Here is an 11,185-nt window from a genome sequence, read left to right as displayed (position 1 = left end):
TTATCCTCTATAGCTATATTTTCCTTAGCTAAAGTTTGTTTTTATATTTTATTTTTTATTTTGTTCCATATTTATTTCTTTTTAATAATCTTTTTTAAGTTCATGAGCAGTTGTTTAAGCATTTCACTGTATATCGTACTGTGTATGACTGTTTATGTGACAAATAAAATTTGAATTTGAAATACTGCATCAAATAAACCTTTGAAGTGTTCAACACTCATATTCCTTTGATGCCTCAAATGCCTCAAAACCAGCTTGATGTGGTTAAAGTTTAATGTTTACGTGAAGAAAGTAGAAGAACAGTGTTTACAAACGTCTAAGTGGTAATAATCTGACAGTTGGGGAGGATTTGGGAGATTTCAGGAGTTTTGTCGACTGGCAGATGGAGAAATAACCATTCTCCTTCTCTCCCTTTTTTTCGTCTATATTCACTCTCCATCTTTCATCTCAGACTTGATCTTATGAAAACCTTTTTCAAATTTAAATGAGTGAGAGAGATGTCATTCTCTTTGGTACACGTGTTCTTAAAATGGTACTTTAAAGCAAAGTGCTGTGCCTACTATTTAAATAAGGTTCTCCTCTTGAGGGGTCAAAATCTAACAGTTTAAATTAAAGGGAAAATGTATGAATGCGAAGCCTGACCTTTAAATTAAACCTTTGTGAATTGGGAAAGAGGTTCAGCACAGAATTGCGAGCTCTATTTATAAGCTTTCTCACAGATCCTTAACTTACACTTTTCATTTCAGGCTTCAGGGGCACTCCTGCCATTAGGGCCCTGGGTAGTCCGTCCCACCCACACTATGATGCCCCTGACTCGGGAAAGTAATATCAATAATTTGCAATTTGCTATACATAGGAACTTCAATAATCACATAATTCAGGTGTGAAAGTTAACCATACTGTTTTTTTTTTTACACATTCTCACACATAGTCATGCATATGATTGTTTTACATGATTTAGTCACTTTCATGTGATTAACTGTTTACAAGTTCATATATGGTTGAAAGAATTGTACTTGAAATCTTATTCGGTTTCATGTAATTGCAAGTGCATGCCCCCACTCAAGCTTAAAAGCAGCCAGTCATTACTGTTTAGACGGATAATTAGTCCTGCAGGCAACAAAGTGACAAAATAGGTAAAATGCTGTCTACATCTTCAACGAAAAATTGTAGGTAGAGAGAGCATTAGACGTGGGCGTGTGACAGCTGACAGTGTCGGAGAAGAGTTGCACACAAAAGAACCATGAGCTCAGTTTTCACTCAGTTAACAAGAAGAGAAAATATCACTCACCGCTATAGGCAGCTATGACGGGTACAGATTAATCCAGTATTTACAGAGTGCAAATATCTCATGACATTTATGTATGTCTGTAAGAACCGACATGTGCATACAAGCTAACATAGAACTTATACTATATACAGAGTTTACTAAGCATAATATGACTATAAATTATGAATATTAATACAGTATTAATATGCATATGCCTGTTCAAATGTTGTTTTAAATTTATAGTTCTATAGTATAAAAGATTCAAAAAGAAGTGTAGCACTAAGAACTGAAAATCTATAAAACTCTGGAATACCCATCCATAAGAGGTTAAACCTCTAGTACATAATATACTATAGTACTATACTAGTACTAGCATGGGAGGCACCATAGGACTTCATAGAGAACCAGGCAGGGCGCTAATGTGGCACTTTAATGGGTACCATGGTAGTACTATGGTTTGTACCACAATAATTTCATACTATGGTATTTATTGGGGTCAGCAGGTATCTAATATATACATATACATATTGTGTATAATACATATATATATTACTTAAAGTTTAGGATGGTATAGTACAGGCAGTACCATATTATTATATGTAATATTACTTAACATACACTATTGTATTTGATTAATGTTACATAAAGTACAGCTGTGTGTTTATATTAAAATGTATATTGTGTTATTCTCAAAATAAAAAAAAAGTTACATAAGTATTACATGAAAAACTACATAAATATTCCTATCATGGTGAATAAACATGTAAACAGATCTTTAACAATATCCTAGTATGTGTTCCACAGTATCATATTACAATACATGTTAAAACCATGTGCCATAGTACAGTAGCCTACATAATCTACCATTCTACCAAAATATGTACCATGGTAGAGCCATGGACCATAGTACAATATCAGCAAATAAGTACCAAAGTACAGTTGTACCTATACCAGGGTAATATTTTCTATTGTGGTATCTGGTTCTCTTCTGGAATATCATAAAAATGCAAAAGAGAGAGAGAGAGAGAGAGAGAGAGAGAACCAGCCAAAAAACAACTAATGAACCAGCGGTTGTAAGAAGTTGATCAAAACTGGCTGACACAAAGTTAGCAGAAGCAAGATGAACACCAAGTCATGGATAGCAGAAGACAGCATATAGTTTTGGAAATAGCAAAGTGAATCAACAGAGAGAACAACCGCCATAACTTTTTTTACAAAAGACTTGTTCGATCTAAAGAAATGGGCAAATGGTGCACATTTTTTCTTCAGTTTGACACATTTGACCTTGTCCTAGTTCTATTCCAAGTTGTTCACCTTTCAAGAAAAAGTAAGAAATGCATTTATTCAACCATTGAAAGACACCATGGAACAATGCTCTGGCTGATTCCTTTCCTGTGAGGGCTGTCACACGCTTCCTCCAAGACACGTGCAGACAGCTGTCGCATCTTTTCAAACTGTTGCACACGCCATGTCAGGTCAGTTTGTCTAACATATTCTGCATTATGAGTTCAGAGACACCCACAGTTGCCTCATGTCCCTGGGATTGACAGCAAAGTGAGAGTATGACATCTCTCAAACCAAAAGGGCATGGTCACAGCTTTGTACTGTAATCTTCCAGCAATATGGCAAGCATTTTTTTTTTGTCATTGTACCACTTTGGACCCACTCTGGCCAATTCAGAGAAAATATAACTGAATCATCCAAGTACGGTTTACAACCCTCATTTTTCAGGTGGTGCATTTCTCATACCAAATTATATCAATGTATATTAAAGACAGCTACCAGTTGTAACAACGACAGACATTTCCAAAGCCTGATCATAATGAGGCTTATCAGGAAATGTTGAGTCTTTATAATGAGGCAGACGGTCAGAATCAGTTGGGGTGAGTGATGGAATTAAATAAAATTATTTTTAAAAAATGAATTCAATAAAATAGACTGTGAAAGCTAAAAATAATTAAATAACTGTGCTTTGTTGGATTAATGCCGTAGGCAAACTACATGGTCAGTTTCATTACACTTCGAGTCAATTCTGTCATTCTGAATATTAGGCTTGTAAAGATGCGTCAGAAAGAAAATGCAAAACTAATCATTTCCAGGGCCAAATGAATGACACATCGCCTTCATCTTTGACTTAAGAGCTGGTAGGAGCTCTATGCAGCAACGCAGGCAGAGTTCAATTGCTTTCTAGCCTGGGAGGACATAATCAATTCAGAACGTTTGTAAGCAGATTGAACTGGCATCACTTTTAATCATATATTTTGCACACAGGAACTGCTTTTATGGTAAAACAAAAGATCCTCTGTGCAGATTTATTTTTTTAAACATAATATACTTATTCAAATAGTAGGCTTACTGAAAGTGGGTACAGCTTCTCTCCTTTTTTGGCTAGTAATTGTAGCAACAGATATATGGGACAGCGGTGGCTCAGGTGCCCAAGGCTCTGGGTTGCTGATTGGAGGGTCGAGGGAAAGCCACCACTGCCACATTGCCATTGATGGGCCCTTGGGCAAGGACTTTAATCCTTGGCCTGTAAATAATACCCATCCACAGCAGTGCCAGTCCAAAGCCTGGAAAAAATGTGGTTTATGAACAGGAAGGGCATCCAGTGTAAAGCCTGTCCCAAATCATTGTAGATCAAAGGATCCAATGGCACAACCCTAAGAAAGAGAAAACAAGAAAAAAATGTGACCACAGAGCTTTTTACTCCTGAAATGGGTTTTCACCTTTGCAGAAAAATGTAAAAGTTTTGAACCTGACTATGTTTCACAGACTCTACTTTATGAACAATGGAATTACACCATTCATAACATACTGTAAAACCATTTAATTAAGAAAACAGCCAGAACATGGAGCTTCTAGTCATTTATGCCATGTGAATAAAAATGATACTTTGTATGGTTATTACATAATGCTCATGCTAAGGCTCAAACAAATAAATTAGACATAATATTGCTTCCTAAGTTATTAATGTTTTTGTTCGGAATCTTTTATTTTCTTGCTTTGTAGTTATAGTGGCCTTGATGGCATGACCAAGACAGACTGAACAATTTCCTGAGTCACCTAGAAAAGGATAAATAAAAAGACTTTAAGTAAAGTTTGCAACATGTGCAGAAATAGGTTTCCAAGTCAAGACAAAAACATTTGCTGAAATATACAGCATCTGAATATTTTCAAGTAGGATTCTACTTGAAGTCATGTGCTGTCAGTTAGTCAAGATACAGTTAGTAACATGGCTGTCTGATAATAGGATGATAAGGAGAAGATCATTTGAGTGTCATCAGCATAATTATGGTATGAAACGCCATATGATGGCATCTCTAAGAAAATGACTATAAAGGAAAAAAAAAGCTGAAGAGGACTGAAAATTGAGCAGATGAACACTAATGGATAGTCTACATGAAAAAAATATGTGGGTTTTCTTCATGTCATGTTATATGGAAGCCTTCAGTGATAGTGTTCTGGTACAAGGACATTATGGCAAAACCTGAAAAGAATAATCATAATAAAGAATAATCAGTAATATTATCAAACCCAAATTTCCAGGGTATCACTCAAAGAACAGTTTTTTTTTTTTTTTTTTTTTTTTTTTTTAATCATCTCCTCTCAAGGTCTTTTTGTCGTTCTTGATCCACTTTTTCTTTGCTACTGTTGCATTTGTCTCGGGATAGAAAGGATACAAATACAGCCAAAACACAGGCAAAAATAAATTCATTTATGCAATATAACTTTATGGAATCTAATCACTCACTAGAACTCTAAGCTGTAACCTGTTTTAGGTGAAAGTTTAGGAGCAGGAGCAGTGTTTAGCAGGGGTGGTTAAGTGTGAACGCACCCACACAGGCCTGCCTACTGCACTCCGTTCAACTTGGTATTTATAGTCTGCGATTCAGCAATCATGATTACGTGTTTTGGCTCTAGTATTCTTGTTAGCTTGTTGGCCCTGTTCTGCCTCCACAAAAAACGGGGTACCCTGTGGAAGGGAACTCTCCCAGAACTCTTGACAATGCGTAGGATGGAGAGGATTGGTAGATTTTGTGCTTCATGGGCACTCCTCTCCTTTCTCTCTACCGCCTTTTGCTATCTGCATGTCTTCCTCCATTCCTCCTCTCTACATCTCATCTAGCTGAGTCACCAAATGCAGACCCACGCTAGTCACCTCCTTTTTTCTTCACCTGTCTTTCTCTAAACATCTAGCAGCGCTTCTTTTTTTTATGTGCCTAATTTCTAACCCGTATTTACTTCACAACCATGACATAAACCTTAACCCCAATTTTACAGCTATTTAACCATGTTGGCTCCGTGATTCATCATATTCAGTGAACTTTTCCCAGCCTGACCTCAGAATTCCACTCTGTTTTGTCACTCTGTGTATCACAGACCAGAATGTTTGGACTGTGCTGAATGTGTCCATTCATCTCCCTTTTCAACAGTTGTCTATTTTCCTCTCTTTGGGTTCGGTCCAACGTGACCGCTGTGATCTGTGGCTCATGCAAGTGTGCTGTTTCGTGGTGATTGTTGTATCCAGCTAGCTGGCTGGTTGACCTGTTTTTTTTGCGACAGACTCTGTCCCAGATTTTCATATAGATCATGGTCCCATAAAAAGGGGCGCTCACACCTCCTGAATAAACTCTCAGAAAGGACAAGTCATGGCAACCAACAATGACAAGTATAAAACAATGTGACAATGCAATTGTGTGTGATATTAAATATGTATTTAAAGGATGCATTTTGGACTTATTGAAATAAGTTAACAAAATGTTTATTTCAGAAAAGATTTAAAGCTTATATGGAGGTCCTTGTGAAATAAAGCATTTTTCCTTTCTTCTAATGTGTGACACAATCAGTTCCCTCTAGAGGTCAAATGTGGTGATGCACATCTTCAGAAAAGGACAGGGACAAAACAGTAACTCACACAAACGAAAAAATAACCCTCTCTAAGGAGGGACAAAATACTGACCTACAGAGACACAATGTGCCCCCTGCCTCAATTTGATCAATTTTCCTATAAAATAAACTCCATATTCAGATAAAGCTCTCTTCTTGAGTTTCACTGAATGTCTAAGATGCAAATTACACTGATAATGCAAGTGCATTTATATGTTTCTGTCATCTCAACTTGATGTGCATTTGCTAGGTAGACTCTGACATGCTGATGAGGTGACTGTGCTTTGTTTTGTGCTACATGATGCTTTTATGATTTGCAGTGGAGTGTTGTGGGCGTGCTTCTAATCTACTGAGCTGACATTGAGGGCCGTACATGTGCCTGTGATTATGGCTGCGTGTGTGTGTGCTTGTGTGTATATATATGTGTGGGTTTGTTAATATAATAGAGTAAGCAAAAAAGTGCTTGCATCTGTTTGAGTGCCTGTCTTTATCTAATGTACCACTGACATTTCAAGAAGCTACAGCATTTTTGTGTGTGTATGTGTATATATGGAACATAAATTACCAGTATACCAGCTATGTCATACCATTATAATTACTAGAGTGAAATCCTTAACCATAGAGCAACTGAAATGAGGTTCCTAAAGGTCATGATGATGACTACAATGTCCAGGAGTCCAAAAGAGCATAATTAGCTCTGCTCTCCCTCTTTATTTCTCCCTAGGTGTCTGTTAGGTAATGTATTCCTAATACTAATACTGTACACTTATTCCTCCTTTTCATGCATGTTCAAGACTAAATGAAAAAAGAAAATTGAGTGAAAAGCTGGCTTAAATAGCTTTAATTCCAAATACCCAAGCCATTTTGGGTCAGCCATTCCAATGTGTAGTCATGATGAGAACAATTCCAACATGTCAACCACCTGCAGAGAAAAACATATCGTGTCAGAAATATAGAAATGCTGTAAGTTGATTCACTAAAAACAGTCAAGACATTTCTGTACTATATAACACTCTCTGTAAAAATATCAAATATAAAGCACTGGATTTTAGTGTACATTTAAAATACCTGCCCACCAGTCAGATTAATTACCACCGATGATGGAAATATCCCACATATAATCAATTGACACCAGCGGAGGCATTTCTTCTAAATTAAGATCTTCTTCCTCATTGTGTGTGTCTGTTAGAATGAGTAAAAAAGGAGCTTTATTTAGCTCTGTGATGATGCAGAGAGAATAATTGCAGTAATTAAGAATTTCCAAGGCCTCTGCCCCCTCTAGGCCTTTTCTCAGCTCATCTACTCTGGACCATTACTGAGATAATGCTAATAATGTCTGATTTTTTTTTTGTTTTTTTTTTTTGGTTAGAAAGTTAATTAGGGAAGTAGGTGAGGTATTACAAGGTCATCGAAAATCTAAGAAATACCAATTATTGAATTGTGTCAATATCTGAAAATAACAGCAAAGGCGGAGCCGAAGAATGCTGATTGATCGAAATGTCATGCTTTTTTATGAGGAAGACTTTTATTTTCTTAGATTTTCTTAGATTAGAAAACTTTGACAGGTATTATTTCACTTTTAGCTTGTCTACTTATCTTTTAAATATTAAAAAAACAATGTAGGCTTTGTATGTGGTTTGCTTTTTATATCCCTGCCCACACACAAGCACACACAAAAACACACACATGCACATACACACACTGAATTCAATTGTTGGATTTTTCGCTGTGGTCCTGTCTCAGAGGCGTTATTGTCCTTTGTTTGTCTTAAATTGTAGCTCAAACCTCCTTCATTTCTTTATCAATTCATTTTTTTTCTTTTCAGCAGTGAAACAGTGAAACATACAGTAGCTACTATTACATAAATTGTTACTCATATGTATAGTTACACTCAATCACTCACCCACCCACTCATTGTCTATACTGCTTTATCACGTATAAAGTGTCGTGGGGGGCCTAGAGCCTATCCCAGGAGACTTAGAGTACAAGGCGAAGTACACTCTTGACAGGGTGCCAATCTATCGTAAGGCACACACATACACTCACTTACACACATTGATTCACACAGTATGAGCGATTTAGGGTAAGCCAATTAGCCTAATTTACATCCCTTTGGACTGTAGGAAGATACCGGAGTACCCACAGGAAACCCACCAAGCACGGTGAGAACTCCATGCACACACAGGCAGGAATCTAACCCGGACTCTGTATGTGCAAGACAACAGTGCTAACCACCATCTGTATGATAACATTTAAAGATTATTTAATTGGTGTAAAAGGAATAAAACACTTTTTTGGATGAGGGGTGCTTATACAGGAAATAAACTTAATTTGGAATTGTAAAATTAACTGGTACCCAGTCAGTAAAGTGACACATCATGTTTTCTTCCTTACGTAACAAACACATGCCAGCCAATCAGACCTGAGCATTTCCTATGTGAATCTTAGTACCGCTCTCAGGCTAGTTATCAACTTTCTAGCAAGTGGAATGGTTAATATGTGAATGAGGAAGACGAGGGAAACACTCTTCAAACCCATAAAAACCATTTAGTGCAATTTTGAATTCTGTTTCCATACAAACACAGTGGTTTTACTCCACAGAAGTGCCGTGTAATTTGAACTCTAGGAGCAAATTATGTGTTGCTGTATGCTTGTCTGTAGGGTGTGTGCGTGCATGTGTGTGTGTGTGTGTGTGTATACACCCATCCAGAATACCAATGTACTTATTATAAGCATATATAAAAGAAATGTATGGATAGATAGAACTTGGACAATATTGTACATATACAGTAAACAAATGCATGGGGCAGTGGTGGCTCAGACAGTTGTGGCTTTCAGTTATTGATTGGTTGGTCATGGGTTTGAGCCCCACCACTATTAAGTAGCCACTGTTGGGTCTATGTACATAGGCACATATATATAATAGCAAGCCACTAAGATGCAGTGCTACTCCCAAGCCTGGAGATAATGGGTGTTTTTTTTTTTTATATAGTAAGGGCATCCGGCTAAAACCTGTGGCAAATCAATTTAAATGATCTGGAGACCCTGAGAAGGAGGCAAAAATCAGTACAAAGAGAAATACTGCTCAATGAAACCTCTCTTTGTGCATGATTCAAGTCTCATTATACATCTGAGCAGTTGCTTAGATTGGGCCTTCCAATTAGTAGCTCAATGCCTTAACTACTAAGCTACCCCTAAGTATTTAACAATTCAGGACACTTTTTCCTTGAGAGTCATAATACTATGCTACTAAGTTTACAGTGTAAACATTATACATACTTCAGAAAAAGAAAGATAGTATGATGTATATTATATTAAAATTACAATAACAATATTATCATATTAACATAAATATTAATACAGTATATTGTATAGCAAAAAATTTAGCACATAAAATATTTATAAAAGTTTTTCTTTTCCTGTATACATTTGTGGCTGACTCTGTATTTGTCCTAGTTATAACACAAATGTATGTGTAGACTGAATTACAACCACTTTAACACAAACAGATCACAACATCAAGTTATTCTACAGCATCACACAAACACTCACACACACACACACACACACACACGCACACACACACGCACACCTAGGGTCACATTAATCAACCATACAAAGGCATCAGTTGGTACCTACACTATACATATGCAAGCCTTCACATAGAATGTGACTTATAAAGTTAGTAGGAAGTAACTGTTCCTTTTAATCTCATTTAACAAGTAAAAAATGTAATATGATTTTGTGATGATGCTGCCCTCTGTGATGAATAAAACTGCAACAGCATCTCTACGTCAATATCAGCAACACAAGGAGCATCTTGGGGATATTTCTTACTGTATATGACAATTAGAGGAGCTTCATTAGGCAAATGAGCTTGGCCATGCACAGAGCAATTTACAACTAGGTGGGATTTATTAGCACCCATTGCGCACAGCTGTGCGTATGCGCGTGGTTATGTGCCAGTGTCATCGTGCTGTTCTTACGCATGGAATCGGAACTTGTTCTACGCAAGATTGGATAAATGAGTCCCTCAGGTTCCTTCGGATGATGATAGCATCACTTCTATTACCCTCAGAGCTCTGCTAAGACCAGTCTCGCATGTGCATCGTTGTGAAAACTTACTCACACCTGAATGAGCCTTGCACTCTATTGCCTGTTACTTCTCTTTCCTTTCTTTTTGGTTTGTGTTTGTAAGGGTGTCATAAAGGGATTCAAAGGTGAGGTGAAATGAGAGATCTCAGGTCTAACGAGCTTGGCAGGACAGACGTGAGTACATGTGTAAAACCCACACATAGACATACGATTATTTTAGATAGATAGATAGATAGATAGATAGATAGATAGATAGATAGATAGATAGATAGATAGATAGATAAATCGATCGATCTGGAAGGAAATTCCAGATATGATATAATATGATATGATATGATATCATATGATATCATATAGCCTATCCCAGGCGACTTAGAACACAAGGCAGGATACCCCTTGACAGGGTGACACCCCAACTCAGGGCACTCACACACACACACACACACTAGCAGTTTGGGAATGCCAAATAACCTATTCTACATGTCTTTGGACAAGGTGAAGGAAACTGGAACATGAAGAGGAAACCCTGGTAACATAAAAACATTGAAATATTACAGTTAATAACATAAAGCTAACATATTTAGTAGATATAATATTTTTCTATCAAAATAAAAAAAATGATGAACTCTGTTTCACTATGTGTTTGTAGAAAACACATTTAAAGGTATTAACTTCATGTTTCTTATCATGTTTGATGTTCACAGCTCCAGGTTTGCCGGTTCGATCCTGAGCTCAGTGGGGGACTGTTTGTGTGGATGTTTCTGTGCATGTCCTCCCCTTGTGTTTTGTGTGGGTTTCCTCCTGTCTCCTCCTGTAAGTAGGTGGATTGGTAATGCTGGACTGTGTGTGGGTGAGAACGTGTGTGAAAGCGTGCTCAGACTGTGTCCTGAGTTGTTGCGACCGGATCTGGATTCACCACCACCGTGACTGGGA

This window comes from Clarias gariepinus, chromosome 2 (genome assembly GCF_024256425.1).
Source record: "Clarias gariepinus isolate MV-2021 ecotype Netherlands chromosome 2, CGAR_prim_01v2, whole genome shotgun sequence".
Classification (NCBI taxonomy): domain Eukaryota; kingdom Metazoa; phylum Chordata; class Actinopteri; order Siluriformes; family Clariidae; genus Clarias; species Clarias gariepinus.
Note: the sequence above shows the minus strand (reverse complement) of the source record.